Source organism: Camellia sinensis, chromosome 12 (genome assembly GCF_055761805.1).
Source record: "Camellia sinensis isolate YWXY chromosome 12, ASM5576180v1, whole genome shotgun sequence".
NCBI lineage: Eukaryota > Viridiplantae > Streptophyta > Magnoliopsida > Ericales > Theaceae > Camellia > Camellia sinensis.
The window spans coordinates 58,220,779-58,238,458 of NC_138972.1; the positions used below are offsets into that span (position 1 = coordinate 58,220,779).

Genomic DNA, 17,680 nt, shown 5'->3' on the forward strand with positions numbered 1-17,680 from the left:
ATTCATGGGGCGCTGAAGGGGCTGTACACGACCTACGAAGTCGGCATGCATCTACGCGCCGCGCGGCAGGAGATGGAAAAAATGGATGAACGGTTCTGTAGTTCAAAGGCTCATGTGGAGGAAGCGGAGAACGAGCTTAGGAAGCTTAGGAAGGCTAAAGTTGCCAAGCCACGCGCGACAGGTCAATCTAACCCGATTGTGGACGAGCGGGTGACCCAACGGCTTTTGAGTCATGCCATCGCCGACCGAGATACGGCAAGCATGTTTGTCGTTGCAAATGTGAGGGCCAAGGGTTACGAGGAGGGTTTCCATGCTGGTCAAAAGGTTGGGGTCGAAAAAATGAAAGAGACACTTACTGAGGACATCTGTCGATGTGAGAATCGGGGATTTAAGCACGGTTGGATCGTGGATCTTCAGGCCGCGGAGGTTCTCCGAGTGAAGGGTGTTGATTCCAGCTTATGCGGGCTGGATCATTGTGATCATTTGCCCTTTTCCGCCTTTGAAGTTGAAAAGAGCAATGACGAGGGTAGTGCCGAATAAAAATATTCGCTGTAATGTGCAAACGCGGATCGCATCTAGAATCATGTGATTATTGATTGACTGAATAAATAAAAGAATTTTATTTTCAATGTTTTGTTATAATTCTTATTCGGCACACTCGTGCTTGCATATGTTTCATTATACGTGTTTGAGTGAACGTATCTCAGATGAGTGAGTGGATGTTGATCGGCCTGTTTTAATCGAAATTGTGTTAAGCACGGCCCTGCGGCTTAGCCCAAAGACGTCATTCGCCGATGGGGCTCCGAATCCGAAGACTTTATTTGGCCGGTCGTGATATCCATGAAGGGTGCTCCGAATCTGGAGACTTTAATCGGCCCAAAGACGTCATTCGCCGATAGGGCTCCGAATCCAGAGACTTTATTTGGTCGGTCGTGATATCCACGAAGGGCGCTCCGAATCCGAAGACTTTAATCGGCCTAAAGAAGTCATTCGCCGATGGGGCTCCGAATCCGGAGACTTTATTTGGCCCAAAGACGTCATTCGCCCATGGGGCTCCGAATCCGGAGACTTTATTTGGCCTGTCGTGATATCCACGAAGGGCATTCCGAATTCTGAGACTTTATTTGGCCGGTTGTGATATCTACGAAGGGCGCTCCGAATCTGGAAACTTTAATCAGCCCAAAGACGTCATTCGCCGATAGGGCTTCTAATCTGGAGACTTTATTTGGCCCAAAGACGTCTTCTGCCCATGGGGCTCCGAATCCAGAAACTTTAATCGGAGCATGTTTGAACTAGATTCTGTAGTAGGTGAATAGGAATCTTTGTATTACAAAAAACGAGACGTACATGATGAATAGTTCAGAACAAGTATCATGTCTCATAAGACGGGTTAATGATAAAATTTACACAAATGCGTGGAATTCCAAAGTCGTGGCAGACTCCTTCCTAACATGTCTCTAAGCCGATAAGCCCCTACCCCAGCGATCGAATCGATCTGATAGGGGCCGTCCCAGTTAGGACCTAATTTTCTATCGGCCGGTTTCCTGTCAGCTGGCAGTACCTTATTCAGGACCAACTTTCCTGGTGTGTAGCGGCAAGGCTGAACGCATTTATTATACAACTTTGCCAGCTGCTGCTGGTACCGTGCCATCGACGCAAGGGCTCAGTCTCTTCATTCTTCTATTAGAATCAAATCCAAAGCCAACATCATGTCGTTTCGGCCCGTATCAAAAACTTGCGACTTCAGTGTCAGGTGGCCAATTTCCAGGGGTAAAATTGCATGGGTTCCAAAGCATAGGGCAAACGGAGTTTCTCCATTTGATCTTCTCAGTGTAGTTCGATGAGCCCACAGCACGCTTAGTAATTCTTTGACCCATTTGCCTTTGGCTTTCTCCAGCCTCTTCTTAATGCTGTCCAAGATGGATTTATTAGAGGCCTCGGCTTGGCCATTGCTTTGGGGGTAGGCCGGCGTAGAAAAGTAAGGTCGAATACCATATTTGCTGCATAGCTCTCGGTATACGCCACAATCAAACTGGGTGCCGTTATCTGAGATAAGAGCTCTGGGAATGCTGAATCGTGTTATGATGTTCCTCCACACGAAGCGCTTAACGTTAGCATCTCAAATGTGAGTTAATGCCTCCGCTTCGACCCATTTCGAGAAGTAATCTGTTGCAACGATCAGGTATCCCTTGTTCCTAGTGGCCCTCGGCAATGGTCCTACGATATCAAGCCCCCAGTGGGCGAACGGCCAAGGACTGGTGATAGAGTTCAACTCTTTAGCAGGCAGATGGTTTAACGGAGAGCATTTATGGCACTGTTCGCACTTTTTTGCATAAAATTTGGCGTCCGCTTTCATTGTCGGCCAATAATACCCTTGCGTTATAGCTCGGTGGGCCAAAGAGTGTCTGCCAGAATGGGCACCACAACTGCCTTCGTGTATCTCGGCTAAAAGCTCCCCGACTTTGTCCGGGTGCACACATTCTAAATATGGGCCAGAGAGTGACTTTTTATAAAGCCTTCCTTGCGGGTCCAAGTAGTATCGCATGGCTTTGTTTCGCAGCTTGTGTGTTTCTTTCTTGTCCTCTGGGAGTTGTTCAGAGGATAAGAACGCGACAATGGGATCTATCCAGCTTGGTGCAGATTCTATAACGTTGATTTGGACTTCCTCCGAGGGGCCGATGCTTGGCTCTAGGATGAATCCAACTTCGATGGTCCGTTTAATCTCTGAGTTGATTGCGGAGGCTAGGCAGGCTAAGGTATCTGCGTGGGTGTTCTGATCACATGTTATCTGATTCAACTCATGATGGTCAAATTTTACCAACAGGGAATTGGCCGTTTTCATATAGGCCGCCATACGGTCGTTTCTCGCCGCATACTCCCCCTTTAGCTGATTGATCACCAGTTTTGAGTCACAAAACACAAGCAGACGTTGAGCACCCAGGATATGTGCATTCCTCAAACCAGCTAAAAGGGCTTCGTATTCGGTTTCGTTATTCGATGCTTCGAAGCCGAGCTTTACGGCCTACTAAATCATTGCGCCGTCGGGGGTCCTGATTATAAATCCAGCTCCACTGCCCCGCCGATTGGATGATCCATCACAATACAACTGCTAGATGTCCCCGATGTAAATCCTCCAGTCCAGCTTCGGTCGAATCTCATCTGTCTTAAAGTCGGCGACATTAGACTTGATGTCGGCAAGGCCCCCAGTGAATTCAACGATAAAGTCGGCAAGCACCTGTCCCTTGATTGAGGTTCTAGGTAGAAATTGAATATCGTATTGGCCAAGTTCTAGAGCCCACTTTGAAACACGTCCGGGTGCTTCCACACTACGTGGCACTGATCGGAGGGGGAAATCTGTTAGTAACCCAATGCTATGCCCCTAGAAATAATGCATGAGCTTCCTTGCTGCCATAACTAGGGTTAGGATGAGCTTTTCCAGCGGAAGGTAGCGTGTTTCGGCATCAACCATTACCTTGCTCACATAATACACTGACCGCTGCTCCCCCAGCTCTTCCTTTATCAATACGGCGCTGACGGCTCGGTCAGAAACTGCCAGGTACAGAATGAGCGGGTCGCCAACAGAGGGTGTTGTTAGAAGTGGTACTGAGCGGAGGTAGGTCTTCAGGCCGTTAAAAGCAGCATCGCAATCGGCAGACCATTCAAAGGCCTTGCCCTGCCGTAGTGTATGAAAGAATTGTTGGCAACGATCTATGGACCAACTGATAAACCTGTTTAGTGTGGCAGCCATCCCCATCAACTTTTGGACCTCCTTTACTGAATGAGGGGAGCTGAGCTCCAGGATTGCTGTGATTTGCCTTGGGTTGGCTTCGATTCCTCTGTGGTTAACAATGTAGCCCAAGAATTTGCCAGAGCCGATACCAAACGCACATTTGGAAGCGTTCAACTTCATTCCATATTTGCGTAGAATGTCGAATGTCTCTTCCAGATCGGCTATATGATTCTGCTCTTCTTTAGACTTGACCACCATATCATGAACATGGTGGTGACCATTCTCTGGTAGGTTGCCCCTGCATTTTTCAACCCAAAAGGCATTACCTTATAGCAATAGGTTCCTCTTGGGGTGAGGAATGCAGTTTTCTCTTGGTCCTCCGGATGCATGGCGATTTGGTGATAACCTCTATAGGCTTCAAGGAAACTCATATGCTAATGATGCGCTGTAGCATCTACGAGCTAGTCTATTTTGGGAAGAAGAAAGCAATCCTTCGGGCAGGCTTTGTTTAGGTCCGCGAAGTCGACGCACACTCGCCAAGTCCCATTTTTCTTCTTTACCACCACTGTATTAGAGAGCCATGTAGGGTAGGTCACCTCCCTAATTGCTCTGGCGTCGAGCAGTCTGTTGACCTTCTCAACAACGGCAGCAGTGTGCTCTGCGGTTGACCGCCAGCTTTTCTGAATGATCGGCTTGCACTTAGGATTGACATTCAAATGGTGCTGTGAAACTGATGGATCTATACCCGGCATCTAGTACGGAGTCCATGCAAAGACATCGAGGTTGCTCAGTAGGAAAGATATTAACTGCTGTCGGTCGGCCTGATTCAAGGGGGCGCCGACCATGAAGAACTTGTCTAGGCTTCCATCAATTTGAACTTGTTCTAAGTCTTCCATTGCTTTTTCATTTGGGAGCCACCCAACATCATCGAGGCTTTCTCGATCTGGCAACTCAATGGAATTCACTTGTAGTGCCTTTGGCGTTTTCTCCGCAAGGAGGTAACATGCTTAGGCCGATTTCTGGGAGCCACAGATTTGCTCAATGCTACGTTCTATCGAGAAGCAGAGCAGTTAGTGATAGGTGCTGGGCACGGCTCGCATAGTATACAACCAGGACCGTCCCATGATGAGATTATATACCGATGGCAGCTTGACGACCAAGAATCCCACATCAATTGTTCGGGAACCTGCTCGGATGGGAAATCGGATTTTTCCCAACGGATATTCTGGATTGGCATTAAAGACAAATAGTGGATAAGGAGCCTGGGAGAGATCTGATTTCGGAGAAGCCAAGTTTGGTGAATGTCTTGTAGTACATAATCTCTGATGTGCTCCCCGGATTGATGAGTACGCGCTCAACTGTGAATCAGTTTACGCGTAACTCAATTACCAAGGGGTTAATGTGAGGCAGTGTTACTCCAGCCAAATCCGAATCATTGAAAATGAGAACCTCAGTTTCAAGGGGCCATTTATCTGGAGTGAGTTACTCGTGATGGTTACACTTTGACTGAATCGTGTGTACCTCTGATGGGATCGGAACGCTGTATATCATGTGGATCGCGCGAAGCGAATGTGAATCCTTTGTCGAGGCTATTGCTGTGGCTGGGTTGCCTTTTCGGACGTACTGTTGTAGCTGGCCATCTTGTGCCAATTTCCTGTCGTGCAAGGTGAATGATGGTGCTATGAATTTCTAGGATAGCACCACCCTTGAAATCCGTCATACAAAAGGATCGTGTTGATCGTCATCCGAACTGTTTCTTCTTCGCATGGGCCTTGGACGGGGACTCTCTTCAGGAGAACTGAAAATTGCAAATCGTCCCTTCTTCTTGGGCCTCGAGGATAATGAGTTGGAGTTGCTATCAATATCTTGTTGTCGGGCTCCAGATCGTCGACCATCTGCTTTTGAAGATCGTTCCGGATTTAGGCGCGCAGCTTGCGCGGACTTCGCCATTTCCAAGGCCAAATCTTCATGAAGACGTTCATTCTTAGCGATCATGCTTTCCAACCTCTATTTGTTTTGCTTCGCTTGTTCTAGGATCGCCTACATTATCTCATGCTCCGAAGTCGAGGGTGAGGCGAAGTTCAGGGCACGTCTTGCGGTGAGTCTCTCTTCCAAGCAAGTTTGTTAGAGTGGTTTCATCTTGAGATATGGGGTTGATAGTGACTGTCGGAGGATCTTTCGTTTCGCTCGCCATGGATGTGGTTGAGTATTCCCACAGACGGCGCCAATTGTGGGGAAGTGGTTTGGAAATACTCTTCTGATCCTGGGGAATGCTCGTGATCCTCTTTTGGCCACCTGAAAAAGAATAAACACTCCGGTCGGGGGTGCCGGAATTAGCACTCCGACGGGCAAGTTAGTATCTACACTTGAGGATGCTTGTATTCTAAGTTAAGCACAGTAATTCTCACATACCTCTTTCTGGCTGATGTTTCTCCTATTTATATCTTTTCTTCTTTGGGCCTCGGGATTAGATCCCTTTTCCATCTCGTATTCGGCACATTTTCTGACTGTCCGATCTTCACTCAGCCCCTTGCTCAATCGGTCATTTGGCCGAGTAGGGTTGGATTTGAGCTTTCGAGCTCATTGCCGAGTGCTTCGGAATATCGACACTCCCAAGTTTGATTATCCAAAATCTCTACGACTCCCAATAATCGGCCCCCACAAGGTCGAAGAATTGCCTAGTGTACTGTGGGCTCATCGAACTATGCCGAGGCAATCCACTGGAGAAACGCCGTTTGCTTTATGCTTTGGAAGCCAGGCGATCATACCCCTGGAGATCAACCACCCAACCCTGAAATCGCAAGTTTCTGATATGGGCCGAAACGACATGATGTTGGCTTTGGATCTGATTCTGATCGAAGAAAGAAGAGACTGTGCCCTTGCGTCCATGGTACGATACCAGCAACAGCTTGCTAAGTTGTACAATCAACACGTTCAGCTGCGCCGCTACACACCAGGAGAATTGGTCCTGAAGAAAGTACTTCCAGCTGCGAGGAAACCGGCTGATGGAAAATTAGGTCCTAATTAGGACGACCCCTATCAGGTCGATTCGATTGCAGGAGTAGGGGCATATCGACTCAAAGACTTGTCCGGAAAGAGTCTGCCACGGCCTTAGAATTTAACGCACTTGCGTAAATTCTATTATTGAACCCGACCTGTGGGGATTGATACTAGTTTTGAATGGTTTACCATGTACACTCTCCACTTTTGTAATGCAAAGATCCTTGTTTACATACTGTGAAATCAGTTCGAAAGTGTTCTGAAAATGCCTCCGGATTCAGAATGCCCTTCCTGGATATCATGATTGGCCAAATCAAGTCTCCGAATTCAGAGCCCCATCGGCGTATGACCCCTTTGGGCCGATAAGCCTCTGGATTCGGAGCGTCCTTCATGGATATCACGATTGGCCAAACAAAGTCTCCGAATTTGGAGCCCCAACGGGGCATGACGCCTTTGGGTTGATAAGCCTCTGGATTCGGGGCACCCTTCGTGGATATCACGATTGGCCAAACTAAGTCTCTGAATTCGGAGCCCCATCGGCACATGACGCCTTTGGGCCGATAAGACTCCGGATTCGGAGCGCCCTTCGTGGATATCATTATTGGTCAAACTAAGTCTCCGAATTCGGAGCCCCATTGGCACATGACGCTTTTGGGCCGATAAAGCCTCCGGATTCAGAGCGCCGTTTGTGGATATCACGATTGGCCAAACTCCCTCCGAATTTGGAGCCCGGCGCATGACGCCTTTGGGCTAATAAAGCCTCCGGAGTCGGAGTGCCCTTCGTGGATATCCCGATTGGCCAGCCTCCGAATTCGGAGCCCCATCAGCGCATGATGCCTTTGCGCCAATAAAACCTCCGGATTCGTAGTGCCCTTCGTGGTCACAATTGGCCCAAGTTTCCGAATTCGGAACCCTATCGGCGCACAACGCCTTTGCGCCGATAAAGCCTCCGTATTCGGAGCGCCCTTCGTGGATATCACGATTGGCCAGTCTCCAGATTCGGAGCCCTATCGGCGCAAGACCTTTGGGCCCATTAAGTCTCTGGATTCAAAGCGCCCTTCGTGGATATCACTAGTGCGTGACACCGTATAAACGTGAAATCGGGGAAGCCGTATAAACGAAGACTGAGACATCAAACATTCAAAATAAAATAAAACATGCCATATAAACGCACGTTGAAACATGTGAATGTTCAAAATAAATGTGTCCTTAGATCAGTCAATTGAAATGAAGTATACTAATACAATTAGAAGATACTATTATTCAATTAAAATAGAAAATAGAAAATTTCATTCAATTTAATGGAGTATACTAACACTTAAAATAGGAAATGTACTATTATTTAATTAGCTGAAAATTACATAAATTTTGCATTACAATGTCTACTTATATACGGCGTCTCCCTCATCGTCACTCTTTTCGACTTCAAAAGCAGAAAAGGGAAAGTAATCACATTGGTACAGCGGCAACGCCGAATCAACACCCTTTGCTCGGAGAGCCTCCGCGGCTTGAAGTGCCTTGATCCAACTGTGCCTAAAGCCCCGGTTCTCACATTGACAGACCTCCTCTACAAGTTTCTCTTTGGCTTTGTCGATCCCGACCTTCTGGCTCGCAGGGAAGCCTTGTTCATAACCCATGGTCCTCGCATTTTCTACGGCAAACATGCTTGCGGTATCTCGGTCAGCAATGGCGTGACTTCACAGCCGTTAGGTCACTCTCTCCTCCACGACCAAGTTAGATTGACCCGCTGCACGCGGCTCAGTGGCTTGAGTCTTCCTAAGCTCCCTAAGCTCACGCTCGGCCTTCTTCGCACGAGCCTCCAAATTATGGATTCATTTGTCCTTCTTCTCTATTTCCCGCTGCGCGGTGCGTAGAAGCATGCCGACTTCATAAACGGTGTACGACCCCTTCATCGCCCCATGGATGCCTTCTCGAAATACTTCAAAATTGTCATTAAAACCATCGATTGCTAGACTTCCAGTGGAAAGATCTGTCGAGCGAACTCGACTGCTACACCTGGATCGTTAACGATGGAATCCAACTCCGTCATCGGTCTATTTCCAACAAAAACTGCAAAACTCAACGGTTGTGGCGTCGCGTCGGGCTCGTTTCTCGATCACAGTCGCGGGGAGCTTCCCCGTTGCTGTTTTTCTTTTTGGGGTGATCTGCTTCGACGACTTGGTGACTGACGTTTTTCCCATTCCCTGGACCTCCTTCCTCCCGTGCGTGTAGGCTCGCCACTGCGATTCATTGTAGTGTCTAGCTCAGCCAATGTTCGTCCTTCTCCTCTGCTGTTGAAGAACAGTCTGTTTGACATTCGTAGTTATCTCAAGCTAGTTCAAATCGAGTCTGAATAAGAATAAGTTAAATCACTGGCGTGAACTCACCCCATTTATTCTTAATGTATGCAGCACCCCCGAGGTGACGTCATTAGTGATAAATGTCAAAAGCCAGATACCGATTGGATCATTCTACGACCTAGTCCTATTTAGCTTCTGAAGCTCATGCACTGGCTGGGGCAAGGGCAGATTTATTACTCTGACCGGCCAGGTATCTAAACCCAATGCCGATCGATTTATGCCGCAGCCATTCGATGAACTAGTCCTATTCGGCTTCTAAAGCTCATGCACTGGCTGGGGCAATGACAGATTTATTAATCTGATCGGCCAGGTATCTAAACCCATGCCGATCGATTTATGCTGCAGCCATTCCATGAACTAGTCCTATTCGGCTTCTAAAGCTCATGCAGTGGCTGGGGCAAGGGCAGATTTATTAATTTGATCAGCCAAGTACCTAAACCGAATGTTGATCGATTATGCCATAGCCATTCCATGAATTATGATACTTGGTATCGAAAACTAAATGTAGCCATTTTACAATTGAAAGCAATACCATTCATCAATAACAAAATTTAGCACAAATAATAACAAAGTAAAAAGGAAATTTTCATTAGTAAATTGGGCACGAATTGAAGCCATTTTACATACGAAAACTAGCAAAAAACTACGACTAGCAATACATGAAAATTACTAAATGAAAAGCTGTAAAAATAAATTCAAAATCCTAAAATAAAAACAAGTGTCGCCCAAATTAGTCCTCGGAGTCAGACTCCAGCGGCTCAACATCCACTTGCTCGTATGGAATCGGCATAGCCAATGTCACATCAACAGTAGCAAGGGCTTTGAGCCAGCCGTGTTTGAATCCCCGATTTTTAAATTTGGGTACTTCTTCGACATAATCGGCGAAAACAGCACTATTCCCGGCCTCAAATGCCCTGGAAGCCTCTGAGTCGGTTGCTTCTTTCGCATTCTTTATTTCTTCCAACTCAGCCTCCAATTTGGAGATCGCCTCTTGGGCCAACTTGAGCGTGTCTTTGCTCACGTTCGCCCTCTTCTCGGCGGCCGATCTCATTTGATCCACGTTACGCGCCCTCTCCATCTCAGCCTTGGCCCTGGTGCTTTCCATTTTCGCCCTTACTGCCTCGAAGTCGGCCCTGCTCCTTTGGCCCTCTACTTCCCTTTGTAAATGACCAAGTCGTTCGACGGCGTCCTGTTGGCGATGACCTATCTCGGCTATTCTCCCGACCGTCTGTAAAATAGGAAATTAAAACCAAAACAATATTTGCATAAAAGGGAAAGACAAGGTCAGAGTATATACCAGGAGAGCCGATTAAACGGCTAATGCTATCCCTAGCAGATCCAGCTCTGCCCAGAAAACCACCTTGTCAGCCGGCAATGAGATGGACGCTGCCATGCTGAGTGCGACGGCAAGGTCTTTAATTACTGAAGCATCAGAGGAGATCGGCGTGTTCTTTATCTTCGGTTGAATGACAAAAGGCACATTCACATCTGATTCCTCTAAACGAGGCCATTTGTCGGCATGGTTTTCTTCTGAGCCAGCCTCGACCTCGGCAGGATGCTTGTTTACCCTTTGCTCAGCCTCTCGATCGGTATGAACAACCACCTTGGACTCAATCGAACGGTTTTGGTCTATTTCCTCAACAACGGGCAAGGGGGGCTGAGATTCGACAACAGGCAGGGAGGGCTGAGATTCGGCGGTAGGCGGCACTTCAGATGGAATGGCCTCAGCTCTTCGCCACGCGGTCAACCTTTTCGTGTTCCTCTTTTTTGCAAGTTGTGTAAGGCTTAACCCAGCCATGTCCTCGGAGAATGTGCCGAGAAGGTCCTCTAAACCGTTGAAAACATCATCAAACAGAAGGTCCCTTCGGTCCGAAGTCGACAGAAGGTCGGCTGCATTGAGGCCGGCTTGCTCGAAGGCCAATTTCAAAGCTACGTCTACTTCTGCTTCAGACTGGTCTGATTCGACAACCTCAGCTACTTCCACCCGCTCTGAATCAGACCCCTCGAAACCAACTTGCCGCAGATTTTTGAAGTCGGTCAAGATAAAAACGGTAAGAAACTCTTCACCCTTCGGAATAGGGTTGTTTTCTGCCGCCGAGAAAGTCGTATATGTCGGTTCGTAGTGAAGTAGAACGTGGGCTGCCCTTCCCTGTTTCTGAAGACTCGGACGACCAAAGTACCTGAGCGCGACTTTGATTTTCGAAAGAACGGCGTTGTCAGTTGAAGTCAGGACTTTCTTCAAATCGTTTTCTTCACAAGCAAAACCATGAGGTCTCAAAAATGAAGCTTTATAAATACAACAAAAAATAAACACAAGAAGCTATACGGTTACCTGGTTCACCCCTCCGTCTAGGAATAGGATCAAGGCGATCCTCGCCTTCGCTGAATTCCCAATTGCCTTGAACAACAACCATAATGTCATCGACTAGCTTTCCAAAGCTGGAGAGCACAGTCACTAGTTGATGGTCGGTGTCCTTAGCCCGGAGGAAATAGCGTCCATGCCGACCAGAAGACTTCGCCAAGGCGTAACATTGTCGAATAGCAGGTATGCCGAGGTTAATCCTAAGGCGACGGTTTAGCTCTATAATCCCCATTACGATTCTAAAAAAATTGACATTGGGTTGAGAGGGGATTAGACCCCAATAGCGAATGACAGCCCTAAGGAATGGATGAAGCGGGAAATGGATTCCACCCTCCGTAATCGATAAGAGAGGGAAAATAATTGTGCTCTCACCGTCCCTCTCTATATCGACGTGCCGTCTGTCACGAGCGACAGATGGACATCATCAGGGATAGAAAAAATGGCGTCGAAAGCCAGAAATTCGATCTGCAGAGAGGAGGTCTTTCAGATGCTTTGCCATTTCGATCCACAGAGAGGAGGTCTTTCAGATGCTTTGCCATTCCAAATATTGGGAGTCATAAGGAGGCCGAATGGTTGGACTTGGGTCGAAACAAATATATTTCATTCGAACCCATCCCGTAATTTAAACCCTGCCCTTTTCGGCCATATAACCGATTGAGTAAGGGGCCGAGTGAGAAGCGGCTTGCTGCTAACGAAGCCAAATAAATAATTATATGGCAGATTGAAAGCAGGCCCAGTCCCGAGGCCCAAGAAAGAGAGTAATATAAATACAAGATCATCAGTCAGAGGAAGGTACGTGAAAACTAGTATGCTTAACTTTAGATACAAGCAATCAAGAGAGTATACACTGACTTATCCATCGGAGTGCTAATTCTGGCACCCCCAACCGGAGAGTTCATTCCTTTTTCAGGTGGCTAGCTAAGGATTACGAACGTCCCCCAAGATCAAAAGAGTATTTCCAAACCACTTCTCCACAAAAACAATGAAAAATTTGAAAACATCCATCGTCTTTATGCTGTTTTCATTTTTGTGCAAAAAAGTTCTCAAAATTTCGAAAAGAGGGTTGTTTTCAAAAGATATTCCAAATACAGTTTTTTGAAATAATTCGCCAAACAAGCTTGTTATTCAAAAATGAAAACAGAAAATAAGAACACCAAACAGGGCTAAATCTCAAATACGCATTTCATAAAATCAACAGAGAAAATAAAATAATAATAATAATAATAAAAAAGATCCAGAAATTATGAAACAGTTATGTTACTGTTCAGATATGAACACAAAAATCAATCATAGATTCACATAAATGAACAAGATTTTACAATATTTGTTGGTGGGACCTATTTCTAAAGAATCATATCCATCCATGAACATTCTGCGTTGTTTTATGATTGATTTATGTATTCATAGACTCATTCATCACGGAATCTCAAAACACCTTTCATATCAATCTTGATATTAAAGAATGCCCCAAGGGCACTTGTTAAAATTTGCCAAATCTCAAATATCCATTTTATTAGTAGAATCAACAGAGGAAACAAAGAGTAGATCCATAAATCATGAAATTTTCATGGTAGATACTATTTTAGAGTCCCAAAAGTGAAAATCTTAGTCAGAAAATTGATGTTCCTATTTGCAGTATCAACCCATGAAGTGTCGAACTTCATAATGTTGTGGTGCTTCAATGTTTTGAGAAAATGGATTTTACAGTAAAGCCTCTGAATATCTTCAGGGCTTTGAAGGAAATCATAGAGCTTGATAATCTCCCAAATCTATATGACATAATTTTCAATGAATTTATAAAATTAAACAAAAATTTCAGCCAAACCAGCAAAGTAGAAATATGAAGACGAAGAAAAAGAATAGCTAACCTAGTTCAAAGACTAAGACTGACTGAGAGAGTTTAAGAGTAGACACGTCGCACCGTTGTCGCTTGCTTACCGCCGTCGTACGCTGCTTATTGCCATTGCTCAACGCCGTCTATTCGATGCTTGCCATCATTTGGTGTTGCTCACAGGGAGGAAAAACGAGCGTGAAGGGAAAAAAAAGTTGAGTGCTCAGATTTTGGATTTTTTTTTTTTTTTGCAACGTTAAGTTTTACCGTCACAAATGAAAATTTAAACAATAAAACAACATCGTTTAACTAATTTTTTATTTGCAATGGGGGGAGGTTATCGTCGCAAAAAAACTCTTTTTTTTTTTTTTTGCCAAAAACCTCCGTGTTCATTTTGCTGTGCAATGAGAGCTAGGGAGAGAGAGAAACAGAAAAAGAAAAAGAAACAACAGATGATCAACGAGAGATAGACAAAGAGAGAGAGAGAGAGAGAGAGAAAGAGAGCGAAAAGAGATAAACGAAAAAGATATATAGAGAGAGACATAGAAAGAGAGAGAAGAGAGATGAGCAAGAGAGACAGAGAAGAGAGATAAGTGAGAAAGATAGAGAAGAGAGATGAGTGAAGGAGAGAGAGAAGAGAGATAAGCGAGAGACATAGAGAGAAACAGAGAGAGAGAAACCCATTTCATTTTTTGATTTTTTCCTCTTTCAACAACAATGGGCTAATTGAGAAAGATATGAGTGTGATTGAGGAAAATGAGCGATTGAGAGAGAAAGAGATGAGTGAGTGACAGGGAGAGAGACATGGAGAGAAAGAGATAGAGAGAAAAACAAGAGAAAAGTGAGATAGATAGGTATAGAGAGAAAGAGACAGACAGAGAGAAAGAGAGCAAAAAGAGATGAATGAGAGAGATACAGAGACAGAGAGAGAAAAGAAAGATGAGTAAGAGAGATAGAGTGCAAAGAGAGATGAGAGAGCCAGAGAGAAGAGTGATGAGTGAGATAAAGAGAGAGAGAGAGAGAGAGAGGCCCATTTCATTTTTTGACTTTTTTCTCTTTCGACAACAATGGGCTAAAGAGAAAAAGATGAGTGATTAAAAGAAATAAGAGATGAGCGATTGAAAAAGAAGAGAGAGAGAGAGAAAAAAAAAGATCGATAAATCGAGAGGGAGATTGCTAAATCGAGAAGCGGAGAGGGAGAGAGTGAGCAACGTGAACACAGTGGGGGAGAGAGAGAAAGGGAGAAAGAGACATAGAAGCAAACAGACAGACAAAGAGTACTGATAAGTGAGAGAGAGAGAGAGAGAGAGAGAAAGAAAGAGAAACAGAAGAGAGATGAGCGAGAGAGAGAGAGATAGAGATAGAGAGAGAGACAGAGAAACAGGAAGATGAAAAAATCAAAACAGTATCATTTTATTTTATTTTTTTATTTATTTTTATTTTTTTGACAGCACCTATTACTGTTGCAAAAAACTCTCTTATTTGTGACTGTAGTTCATGACGTAAAAAAAAATAGCATTATTTGTGACAGCAGGGGTTGCCGTCGCAAAAAACGCACATTATTTGTGACTGCAGTTGTTGCCGTCGCAAAAACTTGCTTTTTTGTGATAGGAAGTGGTGCCATCGCTAAAACCCGATTTATTGGCGACGACAAGTGGTGTCGTTGCAATAACTCACTTTTTGCGACGATAAGTGGTGTCGTCGCAAATGCTTTGGTGTTATATTCCCCCTTTTCTTGTAGTGAGCCCATGGCTAGACGAATAATCTACTATGCAAGAAAGGTAGTAGAAGAGATATCTTACAAAGGCCAATATAGGCAAAACCGTCCACTCACTGACACACGTCTTTGCTTACTCTATAGGTACCTCCACGGTCTTTACTATATATCTGCCATGGTTGCAAATAGCCATGACGCCAATGACCTCGGAATCCACTGAAGTCTACAATATTGGAATCTACCAAGAAGGTTAACTTTTGAAGGTGTAAAGAACTTAGAATAGTTTAATGTTTAGCTTGAGATTCTTAGATGCTAATGAATCATCAAACACATGAGAGTATTACAAGGAATCCTCACTACAAAGTTCAATCTCAAATACTTAGCAAAATCTCTCTACAATAAAATGATCTCTCTCACAAAAAATATTTCTCACTTATAAAAATGATCAGAAGATAACAATACTCAAAACAACTTAGGAGAGAGTACACAGAAAATGGGTGGAAGAGATACAAAATAAACTAGCTGAGCCTGCGTTAAATAAGCCTGAGGTACAACTTACTCGCAGCTACTGACCATATGGTCGCGAGCGTGACCAATCTTCACGAGTTACAGAGAAAATTTCTAAGAACTCGATTTTTAACCATTCCAAATTGCAGGCACGAACCTGAAGGTCATGGGTGTGAAGAGCTGTGCGTGTTGAGCTACTTTTGTAGACTTTTTGCTCCATTTTTGTTCCACGTTTTGAGCCATGATTTTTCCTACGCTTTGCCATCCTAATCTATAGACAAACAGCCACCCTACATCCTTTCTTTTGTTCACATGACAGCTATCAAATCTATGACCAAAACTTTTCAAAAAACTTCAATTTTATTAGCTTAAGAAAGATGGCTTTAAATTGATTGTTTTCAATGTGCAACATCAAATCAAGATATTTGTCAACTTTTTCAAAAACTTTTTCCAACCACATTCCCAGGTGATTATTTCAAGAAAGATCAAGATTCATTTTTAGGTATGCTTTGAAAAATTTATTCAAAAATATAGACTCGACCCAGTTGATGTTTTGGATCCGGGATTCATTGTCTTATATAGTTGTTCTTGTCCTGTTTCCCCTTAGTTCTCTTTGAGTTTGGCTATTGGGGTGTGTTTGTTGCATTTGGAACAGGTTGGTAGCTTGTTTTTTCAAATTGTTGTTGTCTAGAATTTTGCTTCTTCGCTCGAGCGGCACTTCTTGCGCTTGAGTGGTCCTTGTGAACTTCCAGTGCTTTTGCATGTTTGCAGAGATACTAGGAGTTTGCATTTTTCTTGTGCTGTATTTCTTGCGCTTAAGTGGTGTTTGCTCAAGCGAGCCTTATTGTGCTTGAGCGGTGGTTCTCTGTTTGTAAAACTTATGGGAGTTGGTATTCTTCGCTTGAGTGAAACTTCTTCGGCTTGAACGGTGCAACTTATTGTATCTGGTTGCTCGAGTGACACTTCTTGCGCTCGAGCGGTCTATGCATATATCAGTTTGTGAAATCACTTTTATGAGTCACTTTTTCACTTCTCTCTCTCTCTCTCTCTAAACTTTTCAAAACCCTATTTTCTCTCTCTTTCTATCTCTCAAACTTATCTATTTCTTCGAATACACCTAGATCCGTCGACCCTTTCACCCGTGTCCCTTTGTTAAAAAGGTAGAGCTTGACGAGGGCTTCGTTTTAATCAGAGCAAAGTTGATTTTCAGCATTCTTGAGTTTCCATCATGTCTCTCTCGTCTTCTAAGCTTGGGGTAAAGATTCTTCGCACTTTCTATGAGTTTTAACTTAGTTATTTGCTATTTCTAAACAATATTGTGATTTTGGGGATTTTGAAACAAATCTAGGGTTTAGGTTAAAGATCAAAAGAGGGATTTTGAAATGGACTCTTGAAAATGATTGTGGTGTTGAAAATAAAGTTGAGTTGTGATGAAATAGTTGATATTGATACTTGGGATTGATTTTAGAAGAAAAAGAGATTTTTCCCTAAATGTCTCAAATGTTGATTTTATAAAATTGATGTTGGAAATGTGGAAAGCTTATCCTTATTGGAAATTGTTTATCTATTTATAGATATCTGTTTGGGGCCTTATTGGAAATTGTTTATCTATTTATAGATATCTGTTTGGGGCTATCGGTGGAGGATAGCTATGGTTGTCATAGAAATTGCATGAGAATTAGGGGAATTGAAACTATTGTCTTATTCATATGCATTGAGCATCATTTCATATTTATACTTGGAAAATGTTTATCATTTTGAGAAAAATGGGTGAATCTAGGAAGTATGTCTTGTCTTATTGAAAGAAGTTAGCCTGAGTATCCATGGTAAAAGTCTTAAAAATCGGACGTATACATGGGTTTCGATCCTGCGGACGAAATTTTTGTGAAATGGCAATAGTAGTGCTTGTAGAGCTTACATTTACATAGGTGTCGGTTTACGATATCCTGGAGACGAAATTTCTGTGAAAGGTTAGAATTGTTTTAAGATTTCCAGAGTGTGATTCACTGTCCGGTTTTCTATTATAAAGGAAATGAACTATGAACTCTGATATTAACTCGGTATTTCATGATTTTGGAAGAGATATAAAATGATTTGGCACGAGCATTGTATATGCATTCACCTTATATCTTTGTTAAGATTCATATGTAATGTTAGATTATTTCTACTAGGC

The 17,680-nt window shown here is 44.0% G+C and overlaps 1 pseudogene; it reads right to left on the reverse strand.

Moving 5' to 3' along the window:
• LOC145803591 (serine/threonine-protein kinase WNK1-like) overlaps positions 1-15,727 on the reverse strand; it is a 53,714-nt pseudogene extending 37,987 nt beyond the window's left edge.
• Positions 15,728-17,680: the final 1,953 nt, after the last annotated feature.